A 15,956-nucleotide genomic window follows, 5' to 3' on the forward strand; every position below is an offset into this window, starting at 1 on the left:
ATGCAGGAGTTCCCATCGTGGCACAGTGGTTAACGAATCTGACTAGGAACCATGAAGTTGCAGGTTCGATCCCTGGTCTTGCTCAGTGGGTTAAGGATCCAGCATTGCTGTGAGCTGTGGTGTAGCTTGCAGACATGGCTCAGATCCCGCATTGTGGCTGTGACGTAGGCTGGCGGCTACAGCTCCGATTAGACCCCTAGCCTGGGAGCTTCCGTATGCCACAGGAGTGGCCCTAGAAAAGGCAAAAAGACAAAAATAAATAAAAATAAATTTTCTATGCAATTTCAAAGTTATAGACCTTCAGTCCCATATGCAGTTTCATAAGCAGCAAATTGAGAAGAGAAATTCATTTTTAACCCAGAACCAAAACGCTCTGGAGAGGGAGAAAATTTACTGAATTCCTATCACCTGCCAGGCACGTTACATATTATGACCCTGAACTCATTTAATAGTCACACCAAAACTTTGAGGCAATATTATTTCTTCTATTTAACAGGTAAGAAAACCTACGCTTTGAGACTGACCAATTTGTGCCATATTACGTAGGGAGTAAATGGCAGTTCTGGAATTTGAAACTAAATATATTTAGATCCAAATCCTGTATTGAAATCCACTTACTCCTGCACCATTTTGCCCCCCCTCACCCCCCCGAGCCAGGAATCTTAACTAAGAAAAGGCCTGGGGTTTATTTGCTTCAAATCTTAAAAACTCCCTGGAAAGTATTATCTCCCAGGAATCAAAGTTCTATTAATTATAATACTTGAAAGCATAAAATACCAGCAAGCACTCATCAATTAGAAGCCAGCAACTTACACTGAGACTCAACTAGATTTTTATTTATATTAAGAGAGAAAAAGAAATGGTAACAATTATATTAAAATAGAGCATGCTGGAGTTCCCGTGGTGGCGCAGTGGTTAACGAATCCGACTAGGAACCACGAGGTTGTGGGTTTGATCCCTGCCCTTGCTCATTGGGTTAATGATCCGATGTTGCCATGAGCTGTGGTGTAGGTCGAAGACGCGGATCAGATCCGTCGCTGCTGTGGCTCTGGCGTAGGCCAGCGCCTATAGCTGCAATTCGACCCCTAGCCTGGGAACCTCCATATGCCGCAGGAGTGGCCCAAGAAATGACAAAAAGACCAAAAAAAAAAAAGAAAGAAAGAAAGAAAGAAAGAAAAATCAGCATGCTATTGTTTTTTTTCCTGCAGGCGAACTGATAAACTCTTGAACAGCCTTTAAAAAGTGAAAAACGAGGACGTCCCTGGTGGCTCAGCGGGATGGGGGTCCAGCATTGTCACTGCTGTGGCTGAGGTCACTGCTGCAGTGCAGGTTCTAACCCTGGCCTGGGAATTTCCATGTACCACAGGCTGGGGGTGGGGGGGGAGGCAAAACAGAAAAACAGTTTAGCTCAATTAAAAAGCCCTGTGGGATGTTTTTTGCTAAACGGCAGTTCCTGGGCCCCACCCCGGAGATTCTGATTCAGCATATCTGGGTGGATCTACAGTTTTAACAAAATGTTATGTGTTTCCGAAGAGGCAGGTGATCTCCAGGCTCCACATGCACATTAATTCTCAAAGATTAAATCAAACTTGGACTAAATGGCTTGAAATGGTTCCAAATGTAAAACTGTTTTCCTATTACTCCAAATATATTCTAAGGGGAAAAAAGTGATCTACAATTTTAGTGTCCAGGACACCCAAATGAGAGAGGGAGCCCCTACTCTCAGAGCCTCTGAATCTCACATCCCCCTACCCCCCCCGACACTTTGGCTGGGGAGCCCCAGGAAAGTCCATTTTCCTCTGAGGAAATGTCTTCATCTGTAAACTAAGGACAACACCTGCTTTCCAGAACTGTTGAGCAAATTAGACAAGTTAGTTCTTTAAACAAGTTAGTTCTTTTCCATGATGGGCCAGAAAATGCCACCTGCACCAGGTTAAGTTAAAATGCACCAAGGAAAAAATGGTTCCGATACCATAAAATTTCACTTTTTTCTTTCCTGTCTTTTTAGGGTCGCGCCTGTGGCATATGGGGGTTCCCAGGCTAGGGATCGAATCAGAGCTGTAGCCATCGGCCTACGCCACAACCACAGCCACGCGGGATTTGAGCTGCAAAATTCCACTTTTCTGCAGGAAGAATAAAAAGTCTGGGGATGCAGAAGCACATGGAAGAAACGGAGGCCCGGTACCGGCCTAACGATAAAATGTTCAAATTAGCTCTATTTTCTTCCTAGGTTGGCCCTGGAGGTGTGCTGACTGCATGAACACACCACTGGGATAAAACAATTAGGGATGGTTTCCCCCACCCTGCAAGCCCCAATTCCACTCTTTTTCAAGATATTTGCTCCCCTCAGTTGAGTGCAGTGTCACCAGGCTCACTCCTCAGTGTTCCTAGGAAGTGCTTCAGTTAACCTGCAGCTTCCCACGACTCTACCAACTTTAAAGCAGAGTTAAAGAGAAAAGCCACTCACGCCTCCCTTGCCTCTGAAAGTTGGCTCCGTCTTTGCTGGGTTAAATCTCTGAACTCCCGGCGATGTCCCAAGTGGCACTTGAACGAGGAGGCTAACTGTTCTACCTGCTTTCGTGGTGCCTCCAGCAACCCCAGGAGGTACCTACGGCACCAAAATTATGGTGCAAGTGTTCCCAAGGGTGAAAGGGCAGGCAGGCAGGCAGAGTCGAATCTTCCCAGACCTCTGGAATGCTCCACAAACCCCTAAAATCCTTTGAATAGGGTAGGCATTTCCCCCAGGCTTTCCCATATTTACATATGAATCGTCCCGAGTCCCCCAGGCTATCACAACGGGGCCAGTTCTAAAGAATGGAGCTGGAATCCTCCGCGTCCTGGACTGAGCTGCAGAAAAGTGGCCCAGCTCTGCTCAGACTCAATACCTTTTCCCGATTAGCTTTCCTTTCCTCGTCCTAAAACAGCCACAATTTCACCCCAGGCGTTTTTAATCCAAGAGTCTCATCCTCTTTTCCTACTCCTTGCAGCAAGTTGTGGTTTTTTTGGGTTTTTTTTTTTGTTTGTTTGTTTGTTTGTTTCTGGATACTCTGATTTTTCAGGGAAGAATTCTTACAATAAGAGGGAAAGATGCAGAGTGGGCAGCGTTCGTCTACTTTTCTGCTCCAGGACCTCTCGTTCTGCACAGTCCCTCTCCCTGTCCGGAAGCAGCCCTCACTTACTTTCCCCAGGGTTTGGCCACTCTAGGTACCTCACCTAAAGCCTTTAAAATGCAGATCTCAGCGGGATGGTCCCAGGACGGCAGGAACAGCACAGAAGAGTTCACGGGAACTGGGAGCCAGGCCCAGAGCTTACAGACATTTACACATTAAAAGGAACGGAGGAAAAGAAAGTTGCAGAACAGCAAGCCATTTCTGTTTGAAAGAAGAAGGTGGAGGAAGAGGAGAGAGAAAGGGAGAGAAAACATGCAAAAACCTCTACATATTTCCGTAAACACACATGTAATATGTAAGCGCACAGAAGAAAGGCTGGGAGGAAAAAGCACTAAACCAGACAGAGTTTGTCTCACAGAGAGGGAACTGGGATTTGGGGTAGAAGGATCAATGGGACTTGAGCTGAATCAGTACTTTTTAATCTCACAAGAACCGATTAATGTAGTGCCAGTAATTTAGGACTGTCATGCTAGCCCATTTTAAACAATCTCAGAGAAGACAACTTCCGATAAGGAGCCGTCCCACTGTTACCGGACCGCACCATCGACCCCGGAGGCTTTTTCCTGGATGGTGAACTCCCAGACTGTCGCTTCCCTCCACCATCAAATGGTGCTCCGTTTAGCTATAAACTTTTAACAAATATTTATATGGCACTTACTCTGTGTGTCAAGCATTGTTCTAAGCACTTTATAAATGCTGGCTTATTTAATCTTCATAACGATCCGACTATGGTCCCTGTCTTACTGATGAATGAAGAGAAATTTAGTAACAGGCTGTGTGTGGAAGATTCGGGCCCACACTGGCTGGAAAGGCTGCAGTAGCTATTCTGCCTCTAGCGCTTTTTCCAGGCAGGCAAACTATGGGAGTTGTGACCTGGAAATCTACTTGTGGGTTTGGGTGGCCATCTGGTAGCTACTGATAAAACAGTGAGATTTTCAAGCACACTTAACCTCTGAACAGCCACGGTTACCCACCAATAAGACTGAATGGTTACGTATTTAAGCACCTATACATATGTTCCTATCATTACAGCTATGTAACCCTATTCAGTAAATAATCCCGCAGAAAGAATCAAATCTAGCAGTGTCGGACACAGTCATTATTCAGTAGTATTTCAGATAATTTATGGCAGAAATTACAGGCAAGTGAAGGGGAAGCCCCATTTACTATGTCCTTTGATGGATCTTTCTGACTTAAACACTGATCATCTTATATAAGGAAGGGGAGAGCCGCCCCCCCCACCCCATGAAACTTCAGCTCCTTCCTGGGGCATCCAGAGAAATGGGCAGTAAAGAAAAACCTTTGATACGTTCTCTACTTCTTACCAGAATCAAAGGCAAAAACCTTTTAACTCAGAAGCCTACTTTCGGGGATTTATTCTATGTAAATAGCTGGACAAACGCAGAAAGAGGTACATACAGGGATGTTATTAACGCACAAAGAAAATTTAGAAACAACCAAAATCTCTTCCAAGGGGGCCTGTTAAATTATCAAGTATCTGCTAACAGAATACTCTTACAGCCATTGAGGTATAGATTTATTTTTATTTTGGAACACTGTTCTAATGCATATCATTAAATGGAAAAAGGTTACAAAAGGGTTTTAAGAGAGAACTGAAATTTGTTAAAAAGGGAAAAATATTTTCTTTCTTCCTTTTTTTTTTTTTTTTTTTTTTTTTTTTTTTTGCTTTTTAGGGCCTCACCCGAGGCACAGGGAGGTTCCCAAGCTAGGGGTCAAATCAGAGCTACAGCTGCCGGCCTACACCAGAGCCACAGCAACACAGGATCTGAGCAGCTGTGACCTACACCACAGCTCACGGCAACACTGGATCCTTAACCCACTGAGCGAGGCCAGGGATCGAACCCTCAACCTCACGGTGGTTCCTAGTCGGATTCATTTCCGCAAAAAGGGAAAAATATTTTCTTTTTTTTAAAGCTTTTATTTATTTATTTATTTGTCTTTTTTGTTGTTGTTGTTGCTATTTCTTGGGCTGTTCCCGCGGCATATGGAGGTTCCCAGGCTAGGGGTTGAATCGGAGCTGTAGCCACCGGCCTACGCCAGAGCCACAGCAACTCGGGATCCGAGCCGCGTCTGCAACCTACACCACAGCTCACAGCAACGCCGGATCGTTAACCCACTGAGCAAGGGCAGGGACCGAACCCGCAACCTCATGGTTCCTAGTCGGATTCGTTAACCACTGCACCATGACAGGAACTCCGGAAAAATATTTTCAACGCAAGTATTTAAAAATGAGAAAGTCTAGAAGGTAACACAAACTCTGATTTTTTTCCTTTCAATTTTCTGTATTTTCTAGTTTTTCTCTAATGAACATGTAATACTGATACGACAAAGAATAATAACGGGAAAAAAATTTGCTATGAAACAAGAATATTCTAATACAGTCCGCTTTCCAGCACCCTGTTAATCTCTTTCAAATTCATTCTTCACTTTTTAATAATTTGAGATTTCTCAGAAATGGGTAAAAAACACTGTTGAAATAACCATTTGCTAGTGTAATAGGAAAAGCAAAAAACCTTGCCTGCTAAGCAATGTCCAGAAAATTCTGCGAGGAAATGATCTTTGGAAATCTGCGCATATTCCCCACCAGGCCAAGTGGGGAATAAATCCTGGTTTTCCGTGCGACCGCATCACTCCAGCCGGCCCACCCAGCCCCCACCACCTCTTTTCCTTCGGCACCTACTTCACTTGTGTTTGGAGAATGCTTACCCTGCTCAACATTAAACATTCAGCACTGGGGTCCCTGACTTTTCTGCAGGACTCACGGCCTGCTCTTCCTAAGTCACCAGACTTCTGGGAGGCATCTATTAGATTTTGGTCCGAAATCTCAACAGCAACTGAAGAAACCCTCCCGGAACCTTTCGCTCAGTAACTGCCCTGCCTATTTTGGCAAGTAGCCTCCTGCATAATCCCTGCGGAGCGGGTTTCCACCTCGGGGAAACCTAGCTCAAAGCTTCCTATTTCCCCCTTCCTTCTTTCTACCAGGGCCGACCCAGGCCTTTAGAAGAAAAGCAAACCAGAGTCAAAGACCCAGAGTACAAGAGGCTGCACCTTTTTACGCTGACAGGATAGCGAAATTAACACTTGATCCCCTGAAACACCATTTGTGAACATTTGCCAAATCCTAGAGAGGTGTGCTGTCGGTGTTGCTTAAAATGATGAGGTTATTATTCCTGACTCTTTAGGCATCAGAAGTGACATAATCGAGAGGGCAAAGGTAGTTTTTGTAAAATAATAATTAGAAATAAACTATCACTGTTTTAATAAGTAATTTTTGAATAGAGTCAGCCAACCAAACTTTACATGAAAACTTTATTTTCTAAACAGACACACACCTGATTTTATACTTACTAGGCCTCCTGAGGGAAGGTATGATGGCTCTCATTTTACAAATGAGGAAGCAGGGGCACAAAGCAATGAAATGACTTGCCTGAGACCACACAGCTAATAACTATTCAAAACCAGCATCTCAAACGGTGCTTTCCATTAAATGTTAAGGCCTGTTTGGGTTACACGTCTTTTCGATATGAGTATGGCTGTTTCCTACACTGTACTTCCATTGTTGATAACAACACTACAGTGATTTTGCTCATTAACAAGGCTCTGGCTATTTTCCTATCCTACTCTATAGAACCAGACTTTCTTCAGCTTCTGTTAGGTAGGTTATTTTTATCCCTTCCACTTGCTCACATAACATTTTTTTTCCTTTTCTTTTTCTTTCTTTTTTAGGGCCACATCTGCGGCATACGGAAGTTCCCAGGCTAGGGGTTGAGTGGAAGCTGCAGCTGTTGGCCTAACACCACAGGGACAGCAATGCCAGATCTGAGCCACATCTGCAACCTGCACCATCTGGCAATGCTGGATCCTCAATCTACTGAGTGAGGCCAGGGAGGGATGGAACCTGCAGCCTCATGGATACTAGCCAGGTTCTTAACCCACTGAGCCACAACGGGAATTCCTGTTCCCATAACATCTTACATATCTTTTAGAACTATGTAAAAAAAGAATTAACCTGAGCTATAATCCTGTTCAAAGTTTTAATTACAAAAATGTATGAATATTGAATAGAGAGCTAGGAGATGGGGCAAATGAGGCTGAAAAGCCCTCCAGAGCTTTCTTCTACCTAAGGAAAGTCATTTCATCTGTCTGGTGCTCAGGAACAGCAAACCAAGTGGGGTGAAACTAAGTGGTCTTAGACATAAATTCATGAAACAAAACAATAATACCAAATAGAATGAACTTAAGTATTACGTATTTCAATAACATAAATTTAAAAAGGTGAACCCAGTCTCTCAAAATAAGAATTCTTTCCAAATGTGATCCACTATTTGATGGTAAAATCTGATTGAGCCTGGGATGGGAGTTCCATTGCCATGAGCTGTGGTGTATGCAGGTCGCAGATGCGGCTCGTATCTGCTATCTGGTATTGCTGTGCCTCTGGCACAGGCAGGCAGCAATAACTCTGATTAGACCTCTAGCCCGGGAACCTCCATATGCCGCAGGTGTGGTGCTAAAAAAGGCCAAAAAAAAAAAAAAAAAAAAAAAGACTGGGGTATTGGTCAGTTTTTTTTTTTCCTTTGTCTCTTTTGGGCCACACCTGTGGCATATAGAAGTTCCCAAGCTAGGGGTCGAATCTGAGCTGTAGCTGCTGGCCTACACCACAGCCACAGCCACACCAAATCGGAGCCTCATCTGCAACCTACACCACAGCTCACGGCAATGCTGGATCCTTAACCCACTGTGCAAGGCCAGGGATCGAACCTGAGTCCTCATGGATAATAGTCAGGTTCGTTAACCACAAAGCCACAATGGGAACTCCCGGTCAGTACTGTCTTATTTTCCAGCTGAAACATGGGGGAAAAAATAAAAAATACCTCAACACGAAGGAACATGAATTGGGTTTTCTCTGGGCCCCTAGTCACTCATGCTGTACAGGCTTAAAGGAGCTTTCAGTCTCTCGGTGGTCACTCTGGTTTCCTGTATCTCCCCCGGCTCTAGTGTCTAACTAGTTTCATAAGGAGTGTCACTTAGTGACTAATCTGGGCAGTTAGTCACTTCCTCTCCGTGAGCCCAGAGGCCTAGGTACTTGCTGCTATTATGGAACCTAGCACAACAGACTTTCAAGTATTTGTTTCCTTATTATTCTTCAAACATAACAAGCCCAGCTTGTCTCTGTGCCTTTCTGCTCACTTACTGTCCCCTTAAGCCCAGCTAGATGAAGGCCTCTCTAGTCCTTGGATTAATCTTTTCTCTAAACTTCACTTCCTGAGTAACAATACAAAATAAACCAATTAAATTTTCTATGCCCTCAAACAGAATATTTCATTTGATAACAAATATTCGCTGAGCACCTATTATATGCCAAGTACCATGTAAGGGTCTGGAAATACCAATTTCACTGCCATCATGGAGATTAGACTCTATTGGACTTTTCTGCATACCTAGTGTGTACCTAACATACAGCAACTGGCACAGCAACCAGCGCTTAACAGACGGTAGCAATTACTAAAGTGCCCTAAGCATTGCTCTGCTATGGTTGTGATAGAAAACACCACGCAGGGAGTTCCCATTGTGGCGCAGTGGTTAACGAACCCGACTAGGAACCATGAGGTTGCAGGTTCGATCCCTGGCCTTGCTCAGTGGGTTAAGGATCTGGCATTGCCGAGAGCTGTGGTATAGGTCGCAGACTTGGCTCAGATCCCGTGTTGCTGTGGCTCTGGCGTAGGCCAGCAGCTACAGCTCCAATTAGATCCCTAGCCTGGGAACCTCCATATGCTGCAGGAAGAGGCCCTAGGGGGAAAAAAAAAAAAAAAGAAAGAAAACACCATGCAAAGATTTTTAAAAAGTCATTCAATATCCTAACTTTTGTTTGTCCTAACTACTCAGCTGCCACACCTATGAATGACACTGGGGTAAATTAGGTTTCAATCTTCCCCCAAAGGGTGAAGGCTCTAGAGCTGAGGAAACTGAATTCCGCATTTCCAAATCACTGAGGACTAGAGGAATGCTACAATAATTTTTGTCGGAGTATCTCTGTGAGGTCAGTGGTAAGGGGAAGCATTTCCATATTTCAGCAGACGCTAAAACACACATTTTCATATTCTAACATTTCAGAAATAGAGACGTCTTCTAATTAATAACGTTAATTGAAAGTCTTCTAATTAGAAGTTCTTTCTAATGCTACATAAAATTATTCAGTGTCTTACAAAAGATGGTGTTTTAGATTCAATGAAATGTAATATAGTTCACCTGTTTGCCTTCTCTTAGCTTATGATTTGAAGAAAGGGGTTACTTGGTATCATGGAACAAGGTCCACAACGTAGGATCTAGCCCTGCCCCTGCTGTGGGGCCATATGCATGAAGAATGTGTATCTTCCCACCAGAAATGACTGCGCATTGCACTGTCACACCCCTGTGACTGGACAGCGTGATGTTTATACAGTGTGGACACTTTCTAGCTTCCTGGGAAATATCAAACTGTAAACCTCTGTGGTGTGTCAGAGCGGACGAGTCAAGGTTCTGAGCTTCCAGCCGGACATTCCTTTGAAGGCCAGGCCTGCCGTGGGCACTGCAAGTTAGCTGCTTGGATTCACCCCACCCCACTCACTGCCCCCTTCAGCATCCTCAGGTCCACGAGAAAGATGATGCCCTAGAAGGTGATGCCTCTTCTTATCCTTCCTCAATTCCTTGCCTTTCCTGGATATCTTTTTTGCTTTTACAGAGACCTGGGATCCGTCTGGGCCAATATTCTTTCATTGTTGATGACACATCACATAAAAATAATTTAGGTAATGGCTTGTGGACAAAGAGACGTCCTAGCTTATTGAGAATACGACTCATGATCTAAGGAGGCAGGACTAAAGTAGGCAGGATAAAGCTTCGATTATCTCCCAACTCTTGATGGAACAGGGTTCTCCATTTTTCCCCTTTCGCCCCATACATTTACTCCTTCTCTCTTCTTTGCCTCCTACCTACCCATCTATTTTCAAACAAGCAGTGACACCCTGATTTTAAAAAGTAAACACAAGAGGGAGTTCATGTTGTGGCTCAGTGGTTAACGAATCCGACTAGGAACCATGAGGTTGCGGGTTCGATCCCTGGCCTTGCTCAGTGGGTTAAGGATCCAGCATTGCCATGAGCTGTGGTGTGGTCGAAGACGCAGCTCAGATCCCTCATTGCTGTGGCTCTGGTGTAGGCCGGTGGCTACAGCTCCAATTAGACCCCTAGCCTGGGAACCTCCATATGCCGCGGGAGCGACCCTAGAAAAGGCAAAAAGACAAAAAAATAATAAAATAAAATAAAAATAATAAAATAAATAAATAAAAATAAAAAGTAAACACATGAAAACTTTGTGCCCCCTTTAGCCAGTCAGATCGCTTTGAGTCCTTCTGTGAAAGGTCTTCAGAGAGTGGTCTCCATGCCCTCCCTCCCTAAGACCTCCTTCCCTAGACCCTTTGCAGTTAATTCTGTTATCACTGGTCCAGTAAAGCTGTCCTTTCAGTCAACCGACAGCCTCCGCCACAATCCACAGCATCATCTTTGACTTCCTGCAGCATCTGAATGTGTTGGCCATTGTTGCTTACTCAAAGCCCTCTGGTTTTCTTCTGCCCTCCTCCAGCGTTCCTGCCCCACTCCTGCCGCCCCACGCTGGGGGCAGCCCCTGGGCCCGGCTCTCAGCCCCTGGCACTTTCCCCAGCCATTCTCGTCCTCGGAGAAGTCATCCACTCACAGTGTCAGCGATCACGTCTCCGAGGGTGAATCGCCACATGCAGGTCCAGCTCTGACTTCTTCCTCAGGCTCTGGTCCAAACTCCAACCTGGTTTCTAAGACTTCAGTCAGCTAGTTCTTTCCACACTGTGTTCCTCTTTGTCACCACAACGCTGCATCTTTGCTCACAGACTTTCTACAACCAGGAATGTTCTCCCGGCTTCTCTCTGCCTATCTCAGCTCCACTACTCCTTGAAATTTTAGCTCAGATTCAAACATCTGGAGTTCCCAGCCTGGCTCAGTGGTTAACGAACCTAGTTACTAGGATCCATGAGGATGTGGGTTCAATCCCTGGCCTCACTCAGTGGGTTAATGATCCAGTGTTGCCATGAGTTGTGGTGTAGGTCGCAGACACGGCCCGGATCCGGTGTCGCTGTGACTGTGGCCCAGGCCAGTAGCTATAGCTCTGATTCGAGCCCCAGCCTGGGAACTTCCATATGCTGCAGGTACAACCCCAAAAAGTGAAACAAAGCAAAAACAAATTCAAACATCTTCCTGAAGTCTTTTCCATTAACTCAATTAAAAACTGAACTTTTCCTCTTCTGACTGTCCACAGCATTTATTGTCTATACTATAGACTTCTGTACTTTAATCATTCATATTTTTACATTTTGTCTCTTCAACTGATCTGTAAATTCCTGAGGGCAGAAGGGGAGAAGTAGCCTTCCCTGGATGCCTCCAATGCTTGGTGTAGTGCTAAGTACAAACACTAGTTAATAAACACCTGCTGGGGAGTTCCCTGCTGGTCAGTGGTTAGGACTCGGTACTTTCACTACTGCAGCCTACGTTCAATCCCTGGTCTGGGAACTGAGGTTCACATCAAGCTACTGCACACCACGGATGAAAAATCCAAAAAAAACCTTGCTGAACTGCATTCAAAGGGGATATAGGAATCTATGTGCTCATGTAATAATAACTGATGATGAAGAGAGCAGCTTGTGTTTATTTAGCATTTACTATGTGCCAGGTTCTGTTGCATGATTCTAAGTATTTGCACATATATAAATTCTCATAATACTACCATGGAAGTATGTTATCTGATTTTACTGATGAGGAAACTACAGCATAGAGTGAATAAGTAATTTATACAAGGTTACACAGGTAGTAAGGTCAAGGTGAGGGAAGGTACCTAACAATTCCTCTTACTGCATTTATAAAATTATATTTGAATCATCTGTTTATATGCTGTTTTCTTTCTTCTTGTCTTTTGAGAGCCGCACCCACAGCATATGGAGGTTCCCAGGCTAGGGGTCAAGTCGGAGCTGTAGCTGCCTGCCTACACCACAGCTACAGCAACATGGGATCAGAACCTCATCTCAGACCTACATCACAATCTCACGGCAAGGCCGGATGCCTGACCCACTGAGCAAGGCCAGGGATTGAACCTGCGTCAGATTCGTTTCCCCTGAGGCACGACAGGAAGTCCTATATGCTGTTTTCTGTTTGGAAACTGTGAGTTCGTAAAAGCAGGCACGAGTCTTATTCATCTTGTCCAGTGTCTCATTAGGGACACGGCTTGCATTTGGGGCAGGACAGCTCTTCATCGTGTAGGACGGTCTTACACACTGAAGACATTTAGCATCCCTGGTCCTCGCCTCCTAAACGCAAGCAGTTCCCTGCACCCTGCCACTATGACAACCAAAAAATGCCTCCACCCATTTCCAAATGCTGGGGCTGACTTCACCAAGCCTCAGAAAGCCACAGCCTCCGGAGGCCTCTACCTCCCAAATCACGCCATCGAATCCCTGTAGCTATGGCTTAAACTAGGGGATTTCCCCATCCCAGCCTTTGCCACTGCCATTTGGACCAAGGATGAGTCCCTAATCAATGAACAGGCAATTCATATGATGAGATCTAACTAAAACATTCAAGCCGAGTCAATCATGCTCACTCTCCTGCGAATGTGAAGTAAGAACCACCAGGCGGCTTAGTCGGAACAGAGGCAGAAGCTGCAGGAATGCCCCAGAAAGCGTTGGGACACCTCTGGTTATGTGTAACTAGTGGAGGAGCAGAAACCACGAGTAAGGGGAAGGTATCAGTCTGTAGTCAGAGGAGACCGAAGCAGAGGCCAGAGAAAAGCAAAAACGTCATGAAGAAAGATGGCCTGTGAGAGAGGAATCCAGAGAAAGGGAATAGCTGGTCCACGGGTTCCTGCTGTCAGTCCACGAGCACAGAACAGCCGCCTCCTCCACCGTCAGGGTCTTCAGGTCACCTCTGTCTAACCAGAACATGGCACAGCGTTTGGTACTCAGTACATTTGTTGCATAAAAACATGTAAATGACTCATGTTTGTTATGAGAGAATGAAATCAGAGGAAAAGCTACACAAAGGGCTCTGACAACTGTGAAGCATGTAATGTGGTACCACTACTACTGCTGCAGAGCATGAAATGCCATGATTCAACCTGCTGGCCTTTTAACTGCTACTGCCCAGTTAATTCCTAGGAGCAGGCCCTGGGTCTCTGGAGTAGCGGAGACTCTTGGCATCTGTTATTCTCACGGCTTGTTAACAGCATATGAAACAAAGCAGGGCAAAAAACCAATGTCTTGGACTGACTGGCAGACAGTTTACTCCAGTAGTTTGAAAACAGACTGTAGCTACAGAGATACCATATTGCAATGAAAAGAAATCTTCACTACCAGAGTCCTAAAAACTCTGAACTATCCATATAACACTGGCAGAAGTACCCTCAAATCTGTGCAGGTTTCTATCTTGGGAGGAAAACAAAACAAGATTTGTTCTGCTGAAATTACTGTCCAAATTTTTAAGGAACTGCTTTTACAGTTTGTCCTATGTATCCATGGGTTCTACATCTACAGATTCGGCCAAGTTCAGATGAAAAATATTTTTAAAATTCCAGGAGTTCCCGTCATGGCTCAACAGAAACGCATCTGGCTAGCATCCATGAGGACACAGGTTCAATCCCTGGCCTTGCTCAGCGGGATAAGGATCCAGTGCTGCCATGAGCGATGGTGTATGTAGGTTGAAGACGTGGCTCAGATTTGGTGTGGCTATGGCATAGACTGGCAGCTGTAGCTCCAATTAGACCCCCAGACTGGGAACCTCCATGTGCCGTGGGTGTGACCCTAAAAAGCAAAATAAACTAAACTAAAACTAAACTTAAAAAATAAAAAAATATTCAGAAAGTTCCAAAAAGCAAAACTTGAATTTGCCACACTGCCAATTACACAGCATTTATATTGTATTTACAGCTATTTACACTGTATTAGGTATTATAAAACAATCAAGATGATTTAAAGTATATGGGAGAGGAGTTCTCGTCGTGGTGCAGCGGAAGTGAATCCGACTAGGAACCATGAGATTGCGGGTTCGATCCATGGCCTCACTCAGTGGGTTAAGGATCCAGTGTTGCCGTGACCTGTGGTGTAGGTCACAGACTCGGCTCAGATCTGGCGTTGCTGTGGCTGTGGTGTAGGCTGGCAGCTGTAGCTCCGATTGGACCCCTAGCCTGGGAACCTCCATATGCAACAAGTGCGGCCCCAAAAAGACCAAAGACAAAATAAATAAATAAATAAATAAAGTATATGGGAGAAAAAAAAGAAAAAGTATATGGAAGGATGTGTGTAGGTTATGTGCAAACGACTATGCCATTTTATATAAGGGACTTAAGCATCTGTGGATATTGGTGTCTGTGAGGAGGTGGGTGTGGGGAGTTGGTCTTGGAACCAACCCCCTGCAGACATAGATAACAAAAGATGACTATCTATCCCACCATCATCCCTTCCCTCCTAAACTCCCTGTAGGATGTTTCGTGCCTTTGCTGCTCCTATTCCTCACCTCATGTACCAAATGCAAAGGTCTTTCCTCAGAGCATATCTACTCCCTCTGCTGCATGGAATACAACTGCACCCACTCCATTCCAAGCACTTCCTCTGGGTCCCGTAACACAATACTTTTCTGCTAATACTAAGTTCATTTATTCGAAAAGAACCTATTCCTGCATTTCTGGCTTCAGCTGTGATGCCGTAGCAAAAGCACTGGTCTGGGCATCAAGAGACCCAGATTCTATTCCTGATCCCGGGAGTGACCAGTTCCCTTGGTGACACGGTTCCATTTCTCTGAGCGCTGTCTCTCCGTTTATACACTGAGTATGGTGGATTTAAGTATTTTTCATACTGCAACCCACATTTTACATTGTGGCTCAGTACATCTATGTATGTGTATATGCACACAGAAAAAAGTATTACTTTTACTCTATGAGATGTACTGGAAAGTTTCTATTCAGTTCTGTATTTGTTTTTCAGAAAATGCTAGTTGAAACCCACTTAATCAAAACACAATCATGGGTGGTTACCCACTATGTATAAAATACTAGACTTGCTGAAACGTTAGGTTCCTTCTAGTAATGGTATAAGCGGATTCTGTGTTATAGCCTTCCAACCTTGAACTGTTAGCCTTAACTCGCATCTCAACTTCGGTTTCCTAGTTCCCTCTGTAAGAGTTCTTCATTTAGATACTGTAATGTCACTTAAATTAACCTAGTTAACATGGAATTTGAAGCACCAGGTTCCCTTCCCATCATAATTATTTATGTTATTAGCAAGTATAAAACCCCAGGGCTGATTTTGGCCTCGTAATAGCAGACTAACTTCCCTACTGAAAACTATTAGCAACTCTAGAGGAGGTATTTTTTAAAAATAACAATGTGAAGGCACTGGAAAGCCACCAAAAGCAGCCTGAAACTGGAGCGGATCCAACTTAAAACATGGGAAAAATACTAGGTAAGATCCCTATTTGTTTGATACCCTCCTCCCCCACCTCCCACCCCAAGGCAATCCTTAGTCTCTCAGCACTGGGGTGGGGGGGAGTAAAAACTGAGAGCCAGCAAATGGTAATTGCATTGGGTTGCAGAGTCAAAAGTTCAGGTCTAGGGCTCTGAAGCGCTAGATATTAAGGGAGAAATCCTGAAAAAGAGGAAGCTGCAGAGAAGACAGCCCAAAATCTGGGTAGAAATTCCCTTCCAATCCTTGGACGCTGCAT

General features: G+C 44.6%; 1 protein-coding gene across 8 annotated transcripts in view; it reads right to left on the minus strand.

Annotated features, from left to right (window-relative positions):
- DNMBP (dynamin binding protein) overlaps positions 1–15,956 on the minus strand; it is a 123,733-nt gene that overhangs the window by 36,581 nt on the left and 71,196 nt on the right. The window contains exon 1 of one of the 8 annotated variants that reach the window (XM_084995096.1): positions 5,710–6,055. The exons of 5 other annotated variants lie outside the window; for them this stretch is intronic. The gene's annotated coding sequence lies outside the window, so the exon portion shown is untranslated. Of the gene's footprint in view, positions 1–2,467; positions 2,766–5,709; positions 6,056–15,956 lie in introns of those variants that run through there. 2 more of the 8 variants (XM_084995095.1, XM_084995094.1) reach the window with 2 other exon arrangements.

Source organism: Sus scrofa, chromosome 14, assembly GCF_054392235.1.
Source record: "Sus scrofa isolate SSC_HxYL_T2T_F1_AM1 chromosome 14, Sscrofa_HxYL_maternal_Yorkshire_Landrace_v2.0, whole genome shotgun sequence".
In the NCBI taxonomy this organism is placed as follows: Eukaryota; Metazoa; Chordata; class Mammalia; order Artiodactyla; family Suidae; genus Sus; species Sus scrofa.